Genomic DNA, 22,368 nt, shown 5'->3' on the forward strand with positions numbered 1-22,368 from the left:
AGTGGTTCTCCTAGATACTGAAGCATGGGGTGTACATACATGGAGTGTTCCTCTTTGTTATGCAGGTTTTTCAACATGCTAAGTTTCTTTGCTAGAAGCCCTTTAATCCATTGCTAAGACTCAATTTGAAGGATAAAGCAGCAGCTAAGAAAAACATTTATTGATTTCTTAGAAGAATACCTACTAAAAGGGCTCATACCTTCAGCTAATGGAAGGTTTGCTACTCTTAATTATAGACAAAAGGGGCTGTTAATTAGCTACCTAAGAGAAGCATGTAACTCAAGAATGCACACAACTAAGAAAATTCTCCAGTGTAAGAAATGCAGTTTTATACTTGCTCTGTTGCCCTTGTTCCAGTTAATGGCACAGCTAGCACACATTTCCGTGTAAAGAATTTAAATGTGAAATATATCTGTTTATACATATAGAATTTTACATATCTACACACCAAAACTTTACTTTTTTTTCTCCCTTATTTCAGGTTGTTTAGAAATCCATTTTTTGGAACATGAAATGAAGAGATGAATTACTGGGATTATTACCTGTCTGGTGACACCCTAAAAAAACTATTACACATTCATAGAAGTCTTTTTGGAGATATCCAATTCTATTTTGAGATATTTGTTATGAAATGTTTGCCATGTCTTTAGAACTGTAAGTTAATATGCCACAAACACAGATGCTGGGACTTGTTTTTGCTAAGTGATTCGCTTAAACTCTGAACAGCTCTCCTTCTGAGTCAAAGTGGTCTTTTATATGATATATGAAACCACAAAAATTGTGGTTTCTAGTCTACTGAAAAAAAATGTGCTAGTGATTCTTGCCCTCAATATAGAGGAAGGCATTTGATTTTTAAATAAACTTCTAACCAAATATATGCCCCTCCTTCCCATTACAGCTGGAAGCAGAATGCAAGTATTTCCTATGTGAGTGCTGAAGACGGGACTAAGCTCTCTTGCCCTTCAACAAGATGTCTCTGAGCTTCAGCCCAACTCTTTAAAACCCACTAACCACAATTAAGAGCAAATTTCCTATGAACAGTTCGGTAGCCAAGGAATTACTCCAAGTGTCCAAATCCCATTGTTACATATTAAGACAGAATGAGAAAAGGGGTCCTGTTCATAACACCTTCCTATAGATTTTCCATCCTCAGAAAGTACACATTCTCAAGTTTCACATGGACACTGCTGCTTGTGTGACGCTCTTTGTATACTGAATGGCAGCAGATTTACTGGTTTGCAGCCCTCTAGTATGGGTAGCAGAGCATAACACAAAGAAAGGAACAGTCTCTTTCCAAATGCAGTCAAGCACTAGCTTCTAAGCCCCAGGATCATCTGAGAGTGACTCAGTAGCTAAGTTTTAGTTACAGACAAACTACTTCTCATTTCTTGGTTTTCTAAAGCTCCACCTGAATACTTCCCATCTAAGTTCTTGAATAATATATGCTTTAAATATTTTCTTCTTTTTTTTTTTTTCCCCTGGTTTTTTTTTTCCATATACATGATAAATGATGATGTGGCATTAAAGGTTTTATGAGTATTTCTTTTACTTCATCAGCATTAAGCACTTGTATCTTCACTTAGTATAATATCATAGCTTTGACAGACAGATGCTAAATTCTTTTCACACTATCCTACTTGTTTTACACACGTACAGAGTAACTTACTAGCTGTAACTGATACTGAGAGAAAACTACAGCTTTCATTCTTTTTTCCATTACATGGAAAAACTGCGCTTAATCAGAAAGTGCATTTTCCTGTTGCTTTCTCAACACAGAAATTCATTTAGTATAATTGAGTGTGCAAGTCCTACACAAAACAATTTTAACTCATATAAGGATAGGTTTACAGACAGAACAAGAGACATTAGGTCAAAAAATAAAGGTGCTTAAAGTATTATTACATTCTAAACAAACAAAAAAAGTGCTCACTATTATGCATCAGAAAGTCTGCTGTACTTTTGCCACAGTATTTTCTGAAAAGACTGATAGCATATATTTATGTGTGATGTTACATTATTACAAACGTGCCACACAATTCCTATCATTTATCCTCTTGAGTATATTATTTCAGGTGATATTTCCCCATAGTTTTAAGGTTTACTTCTTAATTTAATTTTCTTGTTTCTAATGCATACTGAACCATTTAGGAATTGTTACAAGTGTATAATTGCAAAGCTAACTTTTCCCATAATGTACAAGTTTACTGAGATGATAAAAATATAAATAAGAGTAATAAATAATCAAGAACAGTATTTGATTTTTTTTCAAATTCCTAAAAATTATGGCTTTGAATTTTTAATAAAGCAAAGTTTCACATGCTGTCCAAGTAGATGCCAGAAAAGATTGATTTTCATTGTAAGAACCTCCTTTACACAAAGTTACAGAAACATGGATGATGAACCATTTTGGTCCCCATAATTATACTGGCACACAGAGATGTACATTTTTGTATAATGAAATCAACATGTATAAGAAGTCAGGGTTAACCACTGCTTCAACTCCATTTAAAAGAAATATAATCACGACAGAACCTGAACTGTGAGATTTGCTGGCAAATTCAGGATTCAGCTTTGATTTCAAAACCAATCGTCCACCGTTCTGCAGCAACCTCTAGTGGCCATTTAAATAAAAAGTGTTGGGTCAGGAACTGTTTGGCTTTCCGCTGGGACCAGAGCAGGTGGGTCAAGCGAGGAACCCAGCACAAGGTATGGAAAAACCCAAACTCCTGGCCACTGCTTACCCTCACCATTATCAAACCGTAAAACAAGCAGGAACAAGCTTTAAATGAGTAGGCAACCAAGAATTCTGCAGCTCTTAAATACGCAGGCACCCACAACAATATCTGCAGCTACCTTACTTACACATACAAGCATACTAAAATCTGTATTATGCACATTATCAGTAATATATTTTGTAAATATAATAACTACATGAGCTTTAGGGTGGCACAAATATATTCTGAAATTGGTATTCATTGTTACTGCATCAGTTTTGGATAGAAGAACTGAAATTAAATTAAAATTTCCTATAAAACTGTTAATTTTTCAAATCACATTTAATAAGTACATTTCCTAAAGCAAAGACATTGACTTCTTTCTTAAAGTAAAAATGAAATTTGATGTCAGCCAAACAACTTGGCAACAAAAAAGCTAATCAGCTTTTCAGAGTCAATCAAATTAATTACAAATTTTCAAATTTATTAGAAATTGACAGTTAAAATAATGAATTACAAATTGAATATTTACAATGAGAAAATTTTGCTACCCATATTTTAAATGCTAAAAGCACAATATATTTTCAATGCATTGTAAAAAAACAATTACCAAAAGCAGAAAAGCATTTTACTAACAGGAGCTACCCAGAAGTTCTCACTAACAAATGCTCCCCCAGCACCTCAAAGCACAACTTAAACTGTTCCAGACAGATGCATGGAGATAGGGAATTTCAGAGCAGCCTCACTGACCGAGTATCCTGGGACAAACAGAGGAACCTGCAGAATTTTGATTGTCAGACTGAGCGTCACTGAATGAAAAGTTGTTCTGAGCAGATGGGGAGAAGTAGCAGATGTGAATTCACAAAAACTCAAGGAAACAGAGTTCGGCTGCTGCGTACTACATCCCCTCAGCTCCTCCACTGGTCAGCACAAAGGTTTATTGGGGGTCGCTGTATCAAGAATTGGAGGTCTGACATTGTAAGTTGTTGTACGAAAGTTTAAATGGTAATTGTAACATAAAGAAGAAAGAGTAAGAGCTGTATTTTTACTTAATATTTAACATCTGATTTCTATGATTTTAAGTTTGGTCAGGTGTGTGAGCAAACTGCTATGTAACGGAATTTGTCTTTTGCAGTTTGAAATTCTTTTTATTTTCATAATCATTAGGTTCGCTTTTTCCTAATGCTTACTTAGTGGTTGAGATTAAACAAAAAAGAGAAAGGAAAGAGACATAAGAAACAAAAACCAGCTGCATATGGACCCTTCTCTGTCGTAATATAAAATAACAGAAAATTAAAGCTCCTGATGGAGATTTTATTTGCACCTGGGCTCTACCAACCAATGAGACACACACAGCACATAAACTTTCAGTTATAATGGTTCAAGATAATCCCAGATTCAAGACTTACTTCTCACATTCTATTTATATAAAGAGAATTTTGATGTATTTTCTTATTTTTATATGTATGTTCATACCAATATATACAAATATCTCTCTCATCAGGCACACATGGGAGTTGTTCTTTTCTACCAAACTCTGTGACAATAGGTCTTAAAACTATCAATTGAATTCTTTGTTCAGACAATATTCAGTCACAGCCTAAATTCATTTGGCTTCTATTAAAAACATGAATGAGAAACTAAATGAAAAGTAAAAATATAATAACATAAACCAAATAAACGTTATAAATCAGTCAGCTCTCTTCTGTCTTGGGAGGAAAAATGAGACAATTTTAACTACTGATGCTCTGCCTGATGACTCAATATTGTGACTATGATATAATACACTATTTTACCTGTTGCTTGTTGAGTGATGCCAAGTACTCACTTTCTGGATACAAAGCCAGAACACAACCTAAGAATTTTTCTCCTTCCTTTACACAAAATGTAATCATTTCCAATGAAGTTTTGCTTTATTGCACTTTTCAAAAGTTTGCAGTTGATGCATTGATTAATGTATTACCGGCTGATGTACTGATTAAGTCACATACACATATATGTTTACTAACTGCAAACAAGTGAAAATTACATAGGCCTAAAGTACCAGTCTTTTATAGGAGCATGTGAATAGCCCATCTGGAGCATAACCATATTTATAGATATCACACCCTCAATATGGCTAACCTGCCTTTTTTTTTTTTTGCATTGGCTGTTCTCAGATTAGTATTTTTTTGTTTAGATATGATCACAAATGTATACATTTCATATGAATTCTATAATAGCACTGACAGAAAAGAAAATATAAGAGCATATGGCACTTGGAATTTTATTTCAACTTTAGAATATAAAAATACACATATACATATAAACAAAAAAAATATCCTCTTTGCATTATACAGCTTTGCTCAACAGCCCTACAATTTTAAAGGTGTCAAATTAGCCACTGGAGAGCTTCCATGGCATCTTTTGAATTCAACAGAAACAAACTGAAGTCCAGCGTGGTAGCAAGCACTGGGCTGGTGCCAGCAAAAAACACATCTACAGTGGCAACTCCAGCCCTGAATGCTAGTGACTTAGGAGGCCAGCAGCAGGAAAAGTCACCTATTAGCACAAGAGGGCAAGGTTTTGGCAGACATTTCTGACTAATGAGGCACACAAAATACTTTTCTGATGCTGCCTGTGTTTTTATTTCCTGTAATAATGTCATAGTTTGAAATTTGAAACAGTTTCATAACACAAAATAGTCCCATTTTAAAATCAGGTTCATAGTCATACAAGAAAAATTATTTTAAAAAATTAAACTGTAAATGGCACCAAAAAAAACCTCCCCATAAATATACAGAAGATGCATAAAAATAAGTTATATAATGTCCTTGTTTTCAAGCCCTAGCATTTACATATTACCTCTTACTGTGGCTGTGTAAAACATTTTATTAATGCTAAGTTTAATACTACAATTACACATTAAAAGATATTATTTTCTTTTACAAGGGAGGGAAACCCAGTCTTTAGGAAAAGACAGAAGAAAGGGGGAAAAAATAACAACAAAAACTTGATAGATCAGTTGAGGAAAGAAGATAATCTCATGGTGATCACTGCCTTGACACAGGAAGAGGATGAAGAATAGGCCTGCTGTAACCTCTTTTGTAGAAACACTCACAAAGATGGGAGGAAGGTTGCTCTTCCCTCAGTAAAAACAATACTGGAAATTTAGTTGTCGCAGCCATCTTCTACTAGTTCAGTAGGACTTAAAAAAGCAGTACATAGAAGATACATTCTTTGTGTATGTCTGTCAGTCAGTATCTCTACCCAGCCAACCAGGTGCAGAGATTTCATTAGATAGCCATAATCATTACTTCAATACTGTTCAAAAGTCATTAATATGTAATAACATTACCAAACTACACATCAATGCCTGGAATGCTGAATAGTTGTCCTTTTAGACCTACGTACAAGCTTTAAGATGGATTTTGTAAAAATTGAAACATAAAGAATAAACAGGACCGTAGAACACAAAGGCTATTTACAACACATTCAAAATCTGACTTGAAATATATAAAGTACTGAAATTAATTCATTTTCAGTAAGCATATATAAAACTTGTCCTTAATATTAACCGCTTATAACTAATGTCAAAGTTCAGTCTTTGTTCAAGGAAATAGATAAAAATTGAGCAAGCTAGGTAGTTTCCCTTCATGGCCCCACTGGGTAATTAGTCTTCAGATTACTTACAATATTTTCTTTTGTTTTGCATATTTTATTAATAGAAAGACATATTTTAGCTAAGGTCACTCCTCTAGGTTAAGTCAGGACAGAATCTGTGCATTCATCTTACTCTGTTCAGCATGCAGAGGTTCATTTTTCATAATTGGTGTTATAGTTCATAGCATAAAAATCTTAGGAAGGAGAGACAGACACACTCTCACCCCTCCCATTCTCCACTCCCTTGTTTCCCCATCCCTGAAAGAACCTATAAAGATTTTATTGTAGTACAACCAAGGTGCATTCTCATCACATGTTCTTGTGAACTTCTGTAGTTACTTGGCTGATATTTGCTATGCATTCTCAGGATACGACATAACTAGGAAACCTGTTTCAGTTTAATAGTAATATTTTTATATTTCCTGAACCCAGATACAGTGCAAAACATGAGTTGATTGTGTAAAATACAGAGAGGCATTTAGAAAGATGGTGGACTCTAGTGGTTTGGGTAGTTACTTCAGTCTGTGAAATACTTTCTTAACAGAGGTAGAAAAAGCTAATAATTTCTGAAAGTTTATTCCAGAGACCAAGTTTCTTATTTTCGTCTCCACACTTCAGTATGTTTTGTTTTTTTTTTTTTTTTAAAAAAAAGTATCGCATTACAAAAACAGTTACACAGTGCAGCATCTCAGTGGTAAGGGGAATAGAAACAGTTGTGCATAGAAGTGGGTCCATTTTGCCAACTGATATGTGGAATACTTAGTCCAAAAAAGGGAAAGACTTTTAACAAAGTGTTGCAAGGTATCCTTATCTTTTCATTGCATTTACATTTCTTTGAACATGAAGCATCTTAGATTTCCACCCATTCCCAGTCTACATGTCTAGTAACTGCCCATAAATCTGTGCCTAAATTTGAATCCAAAATTAAATTTAGCTTTAAAAAGCACTGTATGTAGGCCGAAAATCAATTTATCCAATGTACAGCAGTACACTCTAAAAACAGGCTGCAGGATCCAGGTCAGAATTCACTGACGAACGAAAAATTTATCAGATTTTACTTTCTGTAGAGAAAAGAATGCTGTCAATAAGGTTGAAAATAAGATAAAAAGAAATCAACTAGCAATGAAAAGTAAAAATGGTCTCCATGTCAGGTTTTTTATATCAGTATCTCTCTGTTGTTTGCAGGACAGTGTTAAGCCTAGGTATTAAGTTGCTCAAAGGCACATGCTATCATTCACTCATGCCGAACAAATACAGGAAATGAGACAGTCACATTTTTTCTTTATTATTAGATGAACAAAAAAAAGTATCACAAATTCTTAAAAGGATGGAACAATTAAAAAAAAAAAAAAAGTGAATGCATACTGACCATACTGACCTAAGCAGAACACATTTTTGTTTATTTCTCAGTTTTGATGAAGCACTACTGTTTACGACAGCCTCTGCAGCCCCGGGACTAGGCCCCGCTGCACTGTCCTCAGTGCATGCCAGAGCTGAGCGGAGCAGCAAGGAGGGCAGCCGAGCAACGCTGTAAGGTGCATCCTGCCTTCTCCTTTGCCTAGTCTGCTGCCACAGAACAGTCTGGAAGCAATCTTCCCAGCAGCTGCTCTCATCAACAAACTGTTTATTGTAAGAAAGTGGCTGGGTCAAAGGCTAAACGTCATCCAGAACTGAAAGCATATCTTTAAAAAAACCTGAAGCCGTCCATGCATATGAAAAAAAGCACATTACATATGAAAGACAACCATATTCCAGTCTGAAAGGCCAAAAGTCTACCTAAACAAAAACTCCTTAATTTGATGAAGCAGTATTTTATAACATTGCACTAATTCACTGTGGCTTGTGCTGATTTTGAGACCTGTGCAACGTTTCTAAAAAAACTAAGTTATTTAAAATTCAACCTGTGTGTTATGTTTGGGAAAAAAAAAAACTTGTTCTGAAATATACACTGAGTAAGTTAGCTCCATATTCACCACCACCACGGTACTCCTCTAGTACATGACAAATGCACCATGAACATGTTATGCACATTGAAAAAAACAGGTTTATGTTTGGTATCAGTTTTACAAAAACAAAACAAAACAAAAAAGCAGGTTTTATGATGCAGGTGGCAGAGCAAAATGACATACTAAACACATGTGCATTAAATTCTTTCCAAGCACCTCAGAAGTTTTCAAAGAAGGTTTGAAACTGACTTAGCAATGCAACACCCCATATTTAGATGTCAAAACCTCTTCCAGAATCCTCAGCTCTCTCAAGAATCACTAAAGGATTGAATTTAACCAGGCTTTAAACCAAACATATTTTAAAAAATTGTAATTGCATCTTACCATACATTTTTTTTCTTCTTACCAAGAAAGGAGCAAAGAATGTATGCATCAACACCCCCCCCCTCATATTTAGCATAATTTAGTAGCATCCATAATAAAGTTTTAGTCTAAAGTAAAAGATACTAAAAATTATAGGACAAAATCTCTTTTAGGAGTTTGTAGCTCAATCTCAGAAATTAAACAGTATATGACCACCTATGCAAGGTAAACTGGTATCATAACATGGCACAGTAATTGGGGTACGTTTGCTGTAACAGACTATAAAGCTGACTTTGAGGGTAAAGGATCAATAAGAACAAGGTCTACCTTTGACATAACATCACATCACTATATAACACTTCACAAAAATGAGCATTGCAATGAAAGGGCTGATAAATCAGAGGACTAGAGGGTGTTGATTTATCCTACCAGAAAAAGGTGTGATAAATTACAGTTCAACCATTTAATTCTTCATGACACCTACTTTGTAACAAATTTGTTTGTTATTTTTGTGAAGAAGAGTGTACAGTGAATTGAGCATATGTGCAACCGTGCTAAAAAGTATAGTGAAACCAGGTAGAAGAGAAAAAACATTCTGCTTTTGCACTAAAATCTGAACATTATGCATATTAAAGTAGGGTTTTCTTTAAAGAGTAGTCATGCTTATAAGAATATATTAAGATGTAAATCTAACCCTAAATGCTGTACACATTTATTTTAAGTTACTCTCAAAAGTATTCTGTATTGACTTGAAAAAAAATACAGAAGAATTTTGTTCTCAGCTAATAGGGCAATAAATTAGATGCAATATATTCAGCTGGTAAAACTGGCTGTGTTAAACAGCTATCACATAATAGTATTTTTATTTGGTACCAAAACATTGTGGATTTTTTTTTTTTTTTAACTGAGGATAAAATTGTTGAAAATCTTGGAACTAGTAGCAGAATGAGTTAAGTAAATAAAACCTAAGAAAATATTATTTTTCTTAGCACTGATATTACACAATTCTTAGTTTAAGGTTTTCCATCGGGTTGGTTTTGCCTTTCAACAGGCTTATATACATAAAATGTGAGCGAATTTAGTGTTCATGAATATGAAATAGTAGAACAGGAGACAAAGATTCTCGTCTTAGCACTGCAAACATGCACTAAACTTGGAACAACAAGATTTCAGTTGTACCTCATTTTTGCCTCTTCTGTGCAAGAACTCCCAAATCTGTCATACTGTAGGAGTTTTTTAGTTAAATAAATGTCCATAAAACATTAAGATGAAACCACAACACATTTTCAGAAGTACCACAACTCAGAAATTACAATACAGTTATGTCTCTAAAATTGCACAGCTAATGTCCAATATGGTTCATAGTATATATTTTATAATCCTTTCTAAAACACATTCAGGTTGACATAAAAGTTTATAAATTTTACAAAAAGATACTAAAGAAACACTGTAGACAGAAAGAATCTCTTGGTATGTTATTTATAGTATACCTACTCTGAAGATAAAAAACAGTATTAAGATAGCAACTACTAGCTTTCATTGTAACTAAGGCCTTGATAATAAAGGATTCTAAAAAAAAAACAATAGCATAACTTCATGGGATTATTAAAAAAAAATCAAATCAATGGATTTTGTTCACCACTCTGTCAAAAAGTTTAAGCTTTGTGCTTTAAAAATACATCATACACTTATACAGCAATGTAAAATTAAGATACCAAATCAAGAATTCTGAAGGAAACCTCAACAATTTTCAGTTTATCACAAATTAATAAATTTGTCTTACAAAACATGGGGAAAAAAATCCAGTATTCCCACTCATCTACTATAATGCTTGGTTGCAGGAGTGAATGATACAAACATTTACAGTTATGCCAGCTTCATGTTTTCTATCACATTGTAATTCTTCTTTCCCTTTTCCAGAGTCAACTTTTACTTCTGCTGGGATTGAAGCCTTGTTCAGAACGAAAGAGGTAAGACCTTTTCCTCGGAGAAAAAACAAGTAAGGAAATCACACACTACACCTTTCTGCAGCTGTAACGGTCCTGATACACAGGCAACTTCAGAGCCAAGCTCCTTAAAGAGCATCTATCTGAAAGTATTTCTGCAATTGTCAGGCATAAATGGAAGAAGACACCTCAAATTTAATTTGTTTTTTAAAGGCGCACATAGAACACACTTAACCCTCACAGGGGTAAGGCCAACATTTACCTACACAAACTCCAAGGCTGAGTTTGCTTTAGTAAAGTCACACAGACCACTAGCTTCTACTTCAAAACAGAACTTACAGTACTGCAGACAATGCAGCAGGAGTCAAAACTCATGACCAAAATTCAGGAGTTTAGGAGTGACTTTGGGAAAAAAGGCACTCAAAGAAGAAAATAAGAACAGACTCGAGACCTTGGCAGTGCAGGAGAAGTGGTTAACAGAAGCCAGTACAGGCAGTGAGGAGCACTTTTGACAATGGCACATTCTTTAATCTGAAGGGATCTGGATTCCCTTTACTTGTCTCTGAGGACAACCACCTGTTAGAGGGCTTCACAATATTTATGCTCTATTACTGCTAAAAGAGTTGAGTCAGAACCAAATCTGTCAAACAATTTTTTGCAATATTCGTTAACACAAATGGTAACATTTCATACAGAATGTAGCCCAAAGACACCTTATTTAATAAGATCTAACTACAATGCTTAGAAACATGCTCTTGCATTGTTTTAAGACTCAACTAGAGGAGCACACATGAAAAAGAAGATGGCTTCTTCTAGACTTCTCAATTAAAATTTAGTATTAATCCAGGTAAGGAAATATCTTGGGGGGGTAGCAGTCTGGAGGCAACAACAAAATACAACATTATGGAAATACTTGTATGGGCACTAACATAGTCTGCTGCAAATGTTAGTAACTGCAGTTCAAACCTCAGACTTCTGACAAAGTACAAAAGCTTTTAAGTGGAGTAACAGTAGAGCTTAAAGTAATTGTTCATTCCAGCTCAGCAGCCAGTATGTGAAAGGGAATTCTGGCTCCCCAGGCATATGGCTGTATTGTGCATTTTCTATCTCCTGACTGATCATAGAAAGTAAGAGAACTTAAACTTTTGAACCCTCTTGTAATATTAAAAAGAAAATAGCCAAGGTCTGGGCGAGAGTCTTACAGAAATGAGGACTAAGACTACAACATCCTACACAGACTATACTTCTAAAGTCAAGAACATGGCCAGAATGAAGGAAGAGCTTTGAAAGACTGAAAAACAGCTCTTCACATATCCACTCCAAAGACGAACTTGTAACTGAATAAATATGAATCCCCTTTATTGAAGGCCCTTAATTAATAGTCCCAGACTGAAGGGTAAACTTCTAAAAACAAATTATTTGCAGGGAAAAAGTTTCAGGGATTATTTCAATGAGTACTAAAATGTGGGGAAAAAAACAAACCAAACTTTAAAATGCATTTCTAGAATAGTTCCACACAAACTAATGAACTCAAGCTACAGACAAAGTCTGTATGCTCAGTCTGTGACACCTGGTGATTAATTTATCCTTGGACAAATAGAGACAATTTGAGTCTGTTTCTTGAATGGAATACCCAGGGAAACAGGAGACTGAGAGCAAAGCAGGTATTATTTAATTTTGACTTTCAACTTCGATGTATACTTTCAGTTTGTCAAGCTACTGTTGTTACATAAGATCAGGAACAGTGGCTGCAAAGTAACATTCTACCAGCAAATTATCATATGCTTCTAAGAGGAAGAAACATCCCTTAACAGATGGATGAATTGTTTTGTACAGAGCAATAAGGACAGCAACAATTGTACTAAGGTCTATTGCAGTTCAAAAATGTCTACTTTTCAATTCATGGACTACTAATTGGTGGCCATCATTAGACAGAATGGACTGTACAGGATAGAAAAAAAGCTTGAAAATATTTAGATTGAAGTCCACTCCCACCTCCGAAAGGAAACAGTTGCTGCAGAGGTAACAAAAGCATACACTTATTACTGCTAGTTTTTCATACATATCATTTGGCGGAAACACCAAATTAAACACTGTTGCTTCTCAGAAGTTGCTATGGCTAAAACAGGTAGAAGGAAAAGCTTACTGTAACTAGAAGAGCTGATGAACTTCTCTTTCAAATGACAAAATTACTAACACTAATTAGAAAGGGTGAGCATTTATCAAAAGCTGCTGCTGCTCAAATGGTATGAATACAAGGACAAAGAAACAGCCGTATCAATATGACACTTTAAATTTGTACCTTTTCGTCAACAGTGGCCAGCAGCAGATGCATGAGAGAAGAACACAGCAAGCATAAGTTCTGTCTCCTCTCCTAGCAATCTAGATCATAAGGATTTATGAGCCAAAGAGCCTACACCTCACAGCTCCAATGAAGTATTCTCCCGTGAAAGACAAGTAATCTTTTGAACCCAGTTCAAAACATTCCTATCAACTGTGCTCATTTAAAATAATGAAAGAAGTATTCTAAAGACAGAAATAAAACATTAAATTAATATTGTTCTTCCTTTCAAATATTTTTTATAATGGGAACAATGTAGCTTTTTCTACCAAAGTTGACCTACTTCATCAGCTGAAGGGTAAAAGAAATTATGACCAATTTTAAGTATAAGACTAAAAAAGATACAAAAAACAGAGAAGAGAAAACATGAATACTATTCAGTAATACACATTATATCCGTAATCCTTCTTCACATTTGGATCTTTGCAAATAAATATCACCCCTTATCTTTACTTAGATTCTCTATCTCAAGTTGTTAAAGCATGATATCCACTTTATAGTAAGTCTATCCTGAAGAGCAAGAAGCTGAGCAAAAATCTAGATGTGGGTTGTTTGTCCAGAGAATGTTTTGAGACTCAGCAGTCTGTGTGCCCATTTCTAAAGACTTAAGTTACTTAATGATCTGTTGTTCTGTCTTCAAATCTTATTTCTCATGATGTGCAAATATTGTAAATTTATTATGGCCACTACTACTAAAACAGTAGAGATTCTTACCTGTGTTAAAACATGTAGGGACAGACTGTACTAGTCTCCTCAATACCGATCCTGCTATGGCTTGGCTTTAACAAATATTTTAATTATCCATTTATTCAGTTTTTACAAATTAATAAGGATATTTTGACATTTTTCTGAAGCAGTATTTAAAATATTTCTTAAATAAGTTCAACACTGAAATTTAATACACACTTGAGAAACAATGCACTCTAAAGAAAGTGTTTCTGAATAAAACAAGTTGTAAAAATCCAATGTTGTCCCATATCTTACATCTAGTGAAATATCAGTCCAAACTAGCACAGATTTTATAGCTAAAATTATTAGATATGCATTATAATAACTAGCAGCTGTAGGGAATGCTAGAAAATGCAGTAATACAAGTTGTTTTCTACATGGTTTAGTCTTGCTCCTTACCTCTGGCTCTTCAGCTGTTGCCCCATCCCCCTCCCTCCACCGCCCACACAGTGTCTGTCTTCTCTCTCATCTGGTATCAGACTAGATGCACCAGCTCTTCCTCCTGAGGCTTTTCTCTCTTAAAAAAGTTCTGACCCTCATCAGTCAAGGAGCATGCTCCAATTCCCAGACTAGATGAATTAACTCCTATCTCAGCTTTTCTCAGGGCTGCAGTTCTTCTCCAGGGCCAGTCATTTTCTTTGGGCCTGTATCACTTTCTTAATTTCTACTATATCATGCATTTATTAAGGAAAGGGTAAAGAAAAAAGACTTCACAATTTTTGAAACTTAAGGTTGCCAATATGGCTTATAAAATAAGATTATACACAGACTTTTTTAAAAAAATACGTATTCACACACATGCACATACACAAAGACTTATACAAGTACTTGTATACATACTGTAGATGTTTTTTCTGTATATATAATTATATACAGATGTGGTGCTATACTTAAGTACAAAACGTCATCACTGTTACAGATGCTCTAGTGTTTGCACAAAGAAATGCTGGCACAGTTAAAACATTGACCAGCTGACTTCTTAGAATTAAATCATGTAATCCTACGAAGCACAGCTCTGCATACTCTAACTGTAAGAATACAGGTTGCCCTGATGGAATGAGCTACACTGCACTTTTACAGAGGATACTTTTACTGGCAGAAGAAATATACAAGTACCATGAAAACAGACAGAACAAGATTTATTCTGATGTTTTTTTTCTTCTGAGAAAATCTTCCTTCGATATTCATGTAAATCCTTTGTAATTAATGTCACCACTATAATTCCCAAGTAACTGAAGATAGTGATTTACTAGACTGGAACACACTCCACTCGCTGTGAAGACCGAATACAACCGAAATTTAAAAAAGGGGTCACATAAACATTGCAGTAGGAATGACAGTAAACTTTCTGATTTAAGTTAACAGCTGTTCTTTAATCATCTTTTCACTATAAGAACTGCATAATGTCAGCCAGTCATATTCCAAATTTTATTCCTACTGCACCTGGAATTTCAGGATTTCCTCAACAAGTCAGAAATCTCAAATGTTTTTCTAAAATGAACTGTCAAATGCTAAATACAACAGAATCTCTAAGTCAGTCCCTTCCCTATCAATTGCTAACACAAGTCATACTTGATAAAATAATAACTCTAATTAAAGTCCCATCTTAATTTTCCAGAATAAATTCAACTTAATAAACTTCAATAATAATCTTTGTGTTGTGGACAATGTTTTTGCTGACAGCACTGATATGTAACTGAATTGTCAAAGATTTATTAGAAGTCAAAGAAATATATTCAGATGACCTCAATGTGGTAAATGCACTGTTTCAAAAACAGCTGAAGTTTGCAGTTTTATCTATTTTGAAGAGCAATATAAGGAAACACTTCTATTTCCTCTGGGTTATACATTTTTACTCAACCTTTCCCTTTAATTAAAATACATAAACTTATTTCATCTAGCCATAATTTGTTTAAAAGTAAAGACACAAAAGCGCTACTAATTAAATTGTTAGATAACCATTATAATGATTTCTCATTGTGGAAACGTATCGTCATTTCTGAGCAATGGTAACATGATAGCATCTCACAGGACTCCAGCTGATGCCAAACCTGTTCTCATTTTCCCAGTCTCACTTACATAAATTAGCTACAGGCCCCACTGACAGTCAGGGAATCTCAAGTTTTTCATGTTTGGAAATAATCCACTTTTGTCAGATCTTCACCAGTGAGGTCATAATAAATGAATCGATGCCAAATTGCCACGGATCTCGAAAGCGTTTGTCACAAGTTATGGATTCTTGCTATCTAAAATCACCCATCTGCTCAAAGGCAGTAGCCTGAACCCTGACTCCACAAGGTTTATCAGTTACAACTTTTGAGTGCTGAAACAAAATCCAACATCAGTCACTTTAATTACAGCCTCAACAATAAGATAGAATGTATGCCTCTATCAAGACACAGAGAAAACATGAATTTGGATTAGTCTGCCACTGTGGATTTTGCTTTTTTTAATTTAGATTACTATTACAAAGTCCAAGATAAAGTGAAACTAAGGAAACTCAGCATCACATTCTGCATAGCAGTGCACTATGCTGTGTGACCTACACTCAACAAAGGGTATTTGGCCCCAGTGCTTTTTTCTATTTCAGGAGTGAGAAGTTAGCAGAAAACATGAACATCAACATCACAAATGTTTTAAATATATATTACATAATCCATTCTGAAAGCAGAATAAAATTTTCCATTCTCTGCAGTACAGAAGGAACATGCCTACTGAAGAAAGTGGTTGTGAAGGATCATGCACACTGCCTTGACGCAAGCCCTGAAACATGATAGAATACACTTCAATGAGTGGCACTTTGGTCAGATGCCAGCACATAATAATTTCATATTAAACTTAGCTGTACAATGAAATTAAATGCTACTTAGTACAAAAGGCATTAACTTTTAGTTCTCATAGCAGCATAAAGACCCTTTTTATGGAGATTGCTATAAACAAGATATTTTCTTTCATTCCTCAAAGCTTCTTGCATTTTCCAAATGAACGTCAAAAACACTTACTGAATCAAACATAGCCAAAAACTTGTTTACAAACCATAATGCAACATAAGTATGCTATTCATTATTATATGCCTACAAATACGATTCATGGTTATTGAACATAAACAGCATGCTTGCTGCTATCGTGCAAAAAAGAAAACACATTTTTTAACTAGAGAAGTGTAAAATAAAGGGAATGTTTGCCAGATTGCTCTTTCCCCTACTCTAAATATATGGAAAATATTCCCGGAAGATAAACAACAGAAAAGCAAAAGGTAGATTTTGCAACCACCGAGAATTATTTGGAGTCCCCTTCATCTCCCATCAAGATTTCTTAACTGAAAATGTTTTACTGTACTTTGACATTACCTACCATCAATTCCTGTGGAATTTAAAATTCTGGTTTAAATTGAAGAAATATTACACAGGGCGATCAGTGTGAACATGCAAAGATATTTTAATACAAATCTATATACAACACACTGCATAAAATGTGTTCCATCCCTTTCTTATTTTTTGCTGCTATACTGTGATTTCCCTAAAACCGGCTCTCAAGTGACCCCTCGTGGTAAGACACCTCGCCTCACTAAAGCAGCTGTATAAAAAAAGCTACAAATGCACCCAGCTTTTGAGAGCAGCAGAGATATACGTTGATGTTAATGTAATGCCAACGCTGTTCTAGCTCAGCTGGGCAGCTACGCTGATCAATACTGGAGTCCTACAGTACTAGTGAATGCACTAAAAATACCCACAGTGTGCCAGCCTTTCTTCAACAAACAGCTCCAGGGGGAAGTTGGAAGAAACTTTTATGAGTGAACAAATTAAGAGATTATTTAGTCTTCAAAAACTTACAGGTGCCAGCATGAGCATAGCTCACTTGTCAGTCAGATCCTGAGCCTGGACTACTGAGTTAGCACCCAGGAAAAACAATTTCTACTGAATATGTCAATTTTGTCTCAAAACTTAGTAAAAAAATCTTTTCTAGTTCCATAGTCATTTTGCACTATAAGACTGGTTAACAAAAGCAGTCTCTGAGCAGAGGACAGGTAAGCCTACTTTCCTGTAACTGTGTCTCGTAGTTCAACTGCAATAGCACCCATCATCTTTTTCTCCATGCCTTCTACACAGAGTTGCTAGTACTACATCCAATATCTCGCCCACCATCTCTCTCTTCTTTATCAACAGGGCTGCTAAAGGCTACACAGCAGCACAGGCAAAAGGACTTTTTTAAGAAAAACACAATTTTTCAAGGCAAGATGTCAGTTTAATGACCATCCCAAGCAACTTCTTTGTATCTGAAGAGAGCCAAGAAAAGACACTCTTTTCGGCCTCTGGAGAGGGAGGACTGCCCCTGTTTCTAGGTCATGAGACCAACAAGGCTTCAGTCAACAGCAAAAACCCAAAAATTCAGAAAGCATTGCCCTTGCCTGTGCTCCTCCCTTAGCTGGGGTAGTAAGTGTTATCAGAGGAAGGAACCATTTCAGTATCACGCCGATGTTCTTTCTGTGAGAGCAGTGTGCTGCTTCCCTTGTCTCATTCTCATCATCTTTCAACTGAAGGGAAGAACATACATGTCAGGCAGCCCATCTATAGTTCTCTGTTACTGTTCATGGCATTGCAGCTACCCATGAGATAACCTATGCAGTTATATAGAGAGCTGGTATCACTCCACCACATCTACCCTTGTATCTCCAGGCTCCTAGAACTCAGACCCCCAGCACACCACTTTTTTGCTACTGCTTGCCTTCCCTGCTGAGTAGGGAGCGGAAGGGGGTGGGTGTTTCTGTCAGAGCACTGTTTAGGCAGACTGGAAGTCCCATTAACATCTCTTTATTGCCAAGCAAGACTAAAAAGCTGCCTTGGCATATAACTGTATTTGAAAACCATTCTGGCCCAGAATGTACGTTACAAAGTTTGTTAAAGAAATTCATCTTCTTTTAAGCTTTTACCTCTAGCAAATAGTTGGAACCCAGAAGTTTAAAAATTTTTCTGAAAACCTGGCAGATCTATTAGGAAACTACACTAACAAGAGTATGCAGAATAATAGGAGGCTGAAGAGAAAGAAGTATGTGCCAAAATATATAGTACTTATTCCACCTCACTATACCACTGTATGACAAGTTTTACAAAACTGTTCACTGAGGTACAAGAGGAAACATCAGTAAGAACAAGAACCAGCACCTTGATTCCCATATGCAGATTTCTTTCTCTTCCCCTTTCCATCCATCCTCACTCATGCTGCACCTACCTTCAAGTCCCACAGTTCATCTTCCCTCTTGAGAGGGCAAGGACAGAAAACAGGAGCATCCCTCCTCCTCAGTTACTCCATTATGTCACCCCAGATTAAGAAATTACCCTGTGCTTGGTAAGCTACAGTAAATGACCATAACCATTCTCTTAGCCATTCACAAGTGTGAAGTAAAAATACATCATCTTAAATTTCTACAATTTATTCTGCCATGCCATTGAGTTCTCTCTTCTTATGCCCAGCACTGTCACGGAGTTGATTCTCCAAAAGCCCTAAGCAGCCTAAGCACTTTTGAGACTGGCCGCCTTCTGTGCTGAACTTGCAGAAGATTTAACTGACTGAAATGCTGGGGTCTGAACCCCAAGCCCCGAATTAAGGCTGACATATGGGTGATTCCCACAGCCCTTCATAAAGAGGGGGTGAGTTTGCCTTATAGCTTCCCCCCAGGGTGCGGCCGGCCCTGCAGGGAGAGCCAGAAGGGAAAAGAGCCCCAAGGGTCCCGCACTGAGGTGACAAAGGTCAAGTGTCCCTGCTTGGGGATAAAAGCTGGGACCACTGGCAGGGAGTCAGGAGTGTCTGTCTGTGGAGTGCACTCCACAGAGCTTCCTGGTTCAGGGCAGACCTCCTGACTCTCCCTGGAGCTGGGCCCTGGTCTGTTTAGGCCTTTGCAAACATGGGCTGATCAGGTAAGATCTGTCATGTGGGCACCTTTTTCTTATATGTTTAACTTGGTGATCTGTCTGTTTCCCATGCCAACTGTGGGCAACCTTGGGTCTCTGTTTGTACCACCTGTTGTGGGCTGAGTCACATCTTTTGTGGGATCGTTGGGGGTGGCATCGATTATGTACCAGCTGATTGACTTGTTTGTATCCCTGGCAGTCATTCATGTCATAATGCTCTTGTATACAATACAGTCTGCATATTGGATTCTCTTTCTGCTGGTGCTATCATTTTTGTTGGGACTGGTCATTGGCAAAACACTGACAAACTTCTCGCCACTGAAAGTGGGCAAAACCTAGGAATCAGCAGGGTTGACCACTCAGTCAGGGTGATTAGCTCTCAAAAGAATGGCTTTCTGCTTTCCTCTGACCAAGTGAGCTCTGAACTGAACTGTTGCAGCAGGAGATGGTCCCTATGTACCTTCATTATCTTGAGTGCTGGTGGAGAAAAAATAAAACTAGCTACTGCCTGACAAAGAACCATCCCCCCTTAGAGGGCCACTCCTTTTAAAAGCACATGCTTAAAAAACAGCAAACTCTAGGGACCATTATTAGAATCCAAACATTGACACAAATAGCTTTTCAATAAACAACAACACTTAAAGAGTTTGGGTTTATGATAGGTGTGGCCCTTCTGGGTTTGCTGGTTTCAATATAAAGTTAATCTGAGGTAGAATACAAAACAAACAAAAGCAAACCCACCCTCCCTGCACACACATGCAATTCAAAGCCTTGCACGCTAGCAAATAACTTTGAATTTATTATGGGAAAAATCCCTAAACATATGGAGATAAATTAAAAATTACATTTTTTTTTTTAAATTGATAGTACTTTGCTATCAGTCTTTGGGTTAAGATTTACAGATAAATTATTTACAAATCTGCTTAAAAGAAAAAGCTTACTACCCGTCAGAATGCAAATGGTTTGCCAAATGCACTGCATTGCCTAACCAGCCTACTAGAAACACAGTTTTTAACAGCAAAGAGTTCCACACATGGCATACATTAAATCCATTTCCCCAAAAAAACCGAGCTGTCCGAGCAAATACACATTTTTACTGGTACAGATGCATCTACACTGGTGTATCTATTTTTTTTTCCCCTGAAGCAACTTTGTCATAATAGACATTTTTATTCCTAGCCAAGAGACAAACTGGCAAAGCTTTCCCAAGTACAGACAAAGACTTTTGGCAGCAATGCACTGTTCATTTGAAATAACACACATTAACGCTAACAAAAGCAAAAAAATTTCGATGTAAACTATTTATCAGTGATCAACAGAATCCTTTTTTATCTCTTTCTTGGTGTGCTTTTCATTCAATGTTTTTCTCAGCTCTCAGGTTACTTCTGAGCTTTAGCAAAGACCAAATTTCTTTTCTGGAATGAACACCTTTAAAGAGCTCTTGCTTTTTGTCCTACTGGCTAAAAAGGCAGAGACGATGCCTACACTTTGAGGATCACAGGACAAAATAAGCAAGTCTTATCTATTTTGTAGTTTATACATTTTTGGTTCACTTTTAAGCACGAAAACTTGGATAGCAATTAAAAAAAGGCTTTGAAGTTTCAGTAAAACCATCCCTGGTTTTGGTACTGGAAATTGTTTTAAAATTCTGAAGTTTCCCAGTTGAATCTCAAGTTCTACAATACACATGAACATGCATGGAAATATTGCAGAACCAATTGTCTCAAAATGTCTCCTGAATCAAGGTTCATTACAGTGTTAGCTGAGAGTTCAAATTTCCCATCCTCAAAGAAAGATTTTATTCAGGATAAAGTAACACCATGCTCTCTGCTGACATAATGGACTTGGAATTTAAAAACAGCCGATGCCATCACAGAATCAAAACTGGAGCTCAAGACAAGTAAATTTGGTCCAACTGAATTCTAATTGTGCTGTAGTGTACTGAGTTATTCAAATACAAAAAGTTGTCTTCACACTGCATTACCCCTGTGAGCAGAGTGTTCTGTATCTCAGTGTCCTTTAAAGGTTAAGTTTCAAACCCAAGAGGTGCATTCAATTGTACTTCTAAATTATTCTTTCTGCCTCAAATAAACAAGAGTTAAAAGTCTCAACTTCAAGCTTCAGGCAATATGTTTGTATTGAGTGTTTATGAGTCTGGAAGGATGTACTCTTCAAAAGACAGTTAGTAGCTGAGCTGAAGTAATGAAGACAGATTACATTTCATCATTTGGCTGCCATCCATTGTAAGATTTTGAAAACAGCGACTTGGCCTAATACAGCCTGAGGAGTTAGTAATCAAGTTTAAGAGGCTTCAGATCAGCAACAGTGTGAGTGTAATATACCTCCTAATGAAAATAATCACTGTTCTGACAAATCTTCAAGGAGTGAATTCTGGTTTTGAAACCTAGAAGATTTTTCACTGAAAATTATGGCAATAAAATAAAATACAATCCTAGCATTTATATCTGAAAAATTATACTTTAAGATGGCGATGTGAAAGAGTAAATATTTGAGTGTTCAAAGGCAAAGCTGCAGAAAAAATCAGATCTCTATGCTTGAAGCTGCCACTGAACATATGGGCGCCAGACAACAGGCTTACCGTGATCACCATTTGTTTCAACACTTTTCAGCTCACCCTGCACCACAGTGACACTGAATTTTCTTTTTGTAGCAATGTGCAAGTCTACAATTCGCTTAACTGCTGTACATGAGTTCACAGAAAGAGGAAAAGAAAAAGTTCTGTGTTTCAGTATCTGTACTTGTCTCTCAAATTACACT

General features: G+C 36.1%; 1 protein-coding gene across 1 annotated transcript in view; it reads right to left on the minus strand.

The window, feature by feature from the left end:
- Positions 1–22,368, minus strand: part of HLCS (holocarboxylase synthetase (biotin-(proprionyl-CoA-carboxylase (ATP-hydrolysing)) ligase)) — a 121,699-nt gene that overhangs the window by 82,160 nt on the left and 17,171 nt on the right. The window lies entirely within an intron of this gene.

Source organism: Merops nubicus, unplaced genomic scaffold (genome assembly GCF_000691845.1).
Source record: "Merops nubicus isolate BGI_N331 unplaced genomic scaffold, ASM69184v1 scaffold6484, whole genome shotgun sequence".
NCBI classification, from domain to species: Eukaryota; Metazoa; Chordata; class Aves; order Coraciiformes; family Meropidae; genus Merops; species Merops nubicus.